This window comes from Oryzias melastigma, linkage group LG17 (assembly GCF_002922805.2).
Source record: "Oryzias melastigma strain HK-1 linkage group LG17, ASM292280v2, whole genome shotgun sequence".
Lineage (NCBI taxonomy): Eukaryota > Metazoa > Chordata > Actinopteri > Beloniformes > Adrianichthyidae > Oryzias > Oryzias melastigma.
In genome coordinates, this window is record NC_050528.1 from 15,712,979 (window position 1) to 15,717,560 (window position 4,582).

Here is a 4,582-nt window from a genome sequence, read left to right on the forward strand (position 1 = left end):
TACATGGTACGACAGAGGACTTGGACACTTTGAGAAAATCCCACCAGGCTGTTAAAGTGGTACTTATGTTAATACTTTGGAAACAATCATGTTTTTTTTTTATTGTTTGGCTGATAAATGGTAGATCTGACAGGTTGATCTTTCCACACAACTCCTGTTCCAAGTCCATCTATGAGTTATTTTTTGGATTATTTCTTGACCATTTTAAGATGTACTGTAATCTGTTAGCATTAAAATAATTGTTGAAGTTTGGTAGTTCTAAGCCTCCACATCTTTTTGCAGATTTTAGAGTTTTAAGGCTGATTCTTGCTGGTTTATTTTTCCAGAGAAAGCTGGTTATGGCTGAGTCTAATGTTTTAAACCATTTTAGTGGAGGTTTTGGGGGAATCATGGAGAATAGATAATTAACTTGCGGCAAGATGTTCATTTTAGTTGTGGCTACTTTGCCCATAAGCGACAGGGGCAGGTTGACCCAGCGAGTTAGAACGTCTTGAATGTTTTTCAGTAACGGGGTATAATTTAGCTGCACCTGTTCTGATAGTTTGGGTGAGAAGTGAACACCTAGATATTTGATATTGCCTGATTTGACTGGTATTGAGAGTGATTGCTCAGCATTACTGTTTAGTGATAATAAAACTGATTTATTCCAATTAATTGAATATTCTTATATGGAGGAGAATTCGTTAATAATTGTTATTGTTTCACTTATAGAACGTGATTTATGTAAAAAAAAAAGTAATATGTCATCCGCATAGAGACTAATTTTATGATTGCCATGTTTTGTTTTAACTCCTTTAATGTTCTCATTCTGTCTTATTGCTGCAGCCAGAGGCTCGATGAATATTGCAAATAGAGAGGGGGAGAGTGGAGAACCCTGTCTGGTTCCTCTTCCAAGATAAAACCTGCTGGACGTCTGTTTGTCCGTTCTGGCTGAAGCATTTGGGTTATGATATAATATTTTAATCCAATCAATGAATGATTCCCCAAATCCGAACTTGTGGAGAGCAGCGATGAGAAACTTCCAGTTGACTCTGTCGAAAGCTTTTTCAGCATCAAAGTATGTTCATTTTCTGGTTTTTAATAGTGGCAATGTCTTTCACGTTAACCAGTCTGCGGACATTGTCACTCGATTGTCTACCTTTAATAAATCCAGTTTGATCATGGTGAATTATGTGGGGAGTGATTTTTTCTATTCTCTGTGCTAATGCTTTACAAATAATTTTGACGTCTGCATTGATCAGTGAGATGGGACGATAGCTGGAAGGAGTTGAGGGATCTTTCTCTGGTTTGAGAAGAAGGATTATATTTGCTGAATTCATGTTTGGTGGAAGTAACTGATTTTCCTTTATAAATGTAACCATTTTATAAAAAGTTTCTGCTAGCTGTTCCCAGAATTCTTTGTAAAACTCAGCGGGAAAGCCATCCGGCCCCGGAGCTTTGTTGTTCGGCATAAGCAGCAGAGCATCATGAAGTTCAGATGATGAGAGCGGCGAGTCTAAGTCTGTGATTTGATCTTCATTTAATCTGGGAAGGTTTACATTATTAAGAAATGAATTGATGCTTTGCTCTGATGGATTGATCTCTGAAGTGTATAAGTTCTTATAAAAATCTTTAAAAGTTTCATTAATTTTGATCGGGTCATGAGTGACATTTCCTGACTCATCAGTAATAGATGTTATTGTGGATTTTTCTTTATTAATTTTAAGCTGATTAGCTAAAAATTTGCCAGATTTATTAGAGTTTTCAAATCTTTCTAGTCTAAGTCTTTGTATTTGGAATCATGTTTGTTTGTTAATTATGTTGTTTAACTGAAGCTTTAATTTTTTTAAATCTCCCAGAATCAGAATGCAAACTTTCTAAAGAAGTTTGTTTTTTGCTCATCTTGGGATTACATTTAACGGGATGTATCATGTGACGTGTCGCGGCCTTGACGTGCGTCAAGTGAGACGGATGTAAATGAGAAAATCCGGTCACTTTTCAAAATAAAATATTTTCCAAAAATAAAATAATGGAAATGAATTGTTCTTTCTGTGCGCCCGGTAACAAATGACCCCGGGGGTTGGGGACCACTGCTTTAAATGTAATAATGATCTCGTCAGTCATCTGACATCTGTGCATAATGGAGGATTGATAAAACACATAACGGCTCTTAATTTTGTGTCATGTCAGAAAAGCAAAAGCTTCAAGTGCAACATTTTAACTAAAAAATATTTAATTCCTTGCCCTGCACGTGCTTAGTTGCGTGAGCTGTGCGACTGCCTCCTTTTCTCCTCATTCCCGAACCAAAAAAAATAAAAAATCCTCATCCCCGAACCGCCCTCTGCGCACTCTGAAATGTGTATCTGAGTGGACGAGCATGTTTGAGCATTTCTATGACCATTCTAAAGATTAGATTTGTTTGGGACAGTCAGATATCTATGCAAACAGGTATGTTGTGTGGGAATCACCTGTTTTCCGTTTGTTCTTCTGTTGCTGCACTAATCCCATCCATTTGCGGAGAAAGGTTTACACATGCAACTTTTCTCGTGTTGCTCCGGAGTCACACCGGACGCGAAAGCGCCGCGAAGCGGCGCGGAGCGCAGTGCGCTTCCATTCGGCGCCCATGTTAACCTATGGCGTCGGTCACAAAAGGAGCGGAGCGGCGCGGTGGTCCGCGCGGTGCAGGCGTCTGGTCTATTTCTTCCGCGAGACGCGAGCGCTCCACGTCAATACTGGCAGGAAATTGGATCAAAATACATGAGAAAATCCGGTTTATTTTCAAAATGGAACCAATTTTTCACAATAAAACACCGCGATTGACAAATGTGATCATGTTTTTGTGTCTAAACAGACCGTAGAGATGAAAATATGCATACAATCAAAACACACAGACACGCGTGCGCAAAGAGCCCCAACACCGGACACCACAGATCTCCGGAGCGGGTGTGCTGGGCTGCAGGGTTCTGGGAGGAAAAAAAACAGGGCAGACGGGCCCCCCAATGCAGTGGGGGCACACTGGAGCGGGGCATGGGGCTGTGTTTGAACAAGAGAGAGGCAGAGGAGCGGTTCTTCTTGGAAGAAACATCAGGTAATATTTTGAGTTTATTAATTTACCGACGGAAACACCTGGGAGCGCGTGCGTGGACACAGACACACAACAAAACAGACAGACACGCACACGCGCGCACAAACAGATCAATGAAGTGGGTCGACTGCGGAGTTAGGGGGCGGGGTCTGTGTCAACAGGGGCAGAGACCATCCCCTTTTAGCAGAAACACAGAGTGATATCCTGGTTATTGACCATGATGGCAAAAAAAGCAATAGCTCTAGCAGAAGCGCCCGTCGCGGACAAAAATCGCGTCTGGTGTGACCTCCCCTTCGCGCCGCTGTGCGGCGCTATCGCGTCTGGTGTGACTCCGGCGTAATGCTCCGGTACTGTTAGCTTAGCTGCTACAAACAGCGCTAGCTTTAAAACAACCAGAAACCTGCACTTTGTCAACTCGTTTATCGCTTTTTCCTCCACATTACAACAAAGAGAGCAACAGATGAGGACAAGAAAAAGTTAAATTTGGGTTAATCGAGCCATTTCAGCGACAAACAGCAGATAAAAACTTCCAAACAGTTCTGCCCAGCTCCAATGCAGAGAACCGCGTGTGTCTGGCGCTGAGCCTGTGTGCGCGTGAGCGACAGAGTGAGAGAGGAGGACCCGAGTGAAGTGAGAGGCCCCGCCCCCTCTAGCATCTACCAATCAGCACTAGCAGCTACTTTGAATGGGAGCCAGAGAGAGTAGAGAGCGATGAGAGCGCTCTTTTTCTTGTTTGCATGGCGTCACGTTTGGGGGGGCAGTCCTGAACTTTGGGGGGGCATTGCCCCACCTTGCCCATGCCTAGATCCGGCCTTATTTTAAAGTAAAAATGACACGTATTTCATAATAAAATGGTCCATTTAAATTTTAATGAAATGTATTTCATAATAAAATGGTCAATTATTTATTGAAAAGACTTTTATTGGAGTGTTGCTTGTTTAAATAATGTTGTATTTATTTATTTAATTATGAACAGTTTGGGCTTCCATACTCCTCTGCCTCTCTCTCGTTCAAACGCAGCCCCGTGCCCCGCTCCAGTGTGCCCCCACTGCATTGGGGGGCCCCGTATGCCCTGCTTTTTTTCCTCCCAGAACCCTGCAGCCCAGCACACCCGCTCCGGAGATCTGTGGTGTCCGGGGTGGGGGCTCTCGCGCACGCTTGTCTGTGTGTTTTGATTATATGCATATTTTCATCTCTACGGTCTGTTTAGACACAAAAACGTAATTACATTTGTCCATCGCGGCGTTTTATTGTGAAAAATTGGTTCTATTTTGAAAATAAACCGGATTTTCTCATGTATTTTGATGCAACTTCCTGCCAGTATTGACGTGGAGCGCTCGCTTCTCGCGGAAGAAATAGGCCAGACGCCGAAACGTTGCGCTGTGTCAGTCCCATTTTTTTCCCCAAAAACTTTATTACTCGCGCTGGTTAACAGTTTTAACACGATTTGCGGCAGCTGGATGATCGGGTAGCCCATTGAGTCATTTATTTATTTAGTTAGTTTTTATAACTTTATTT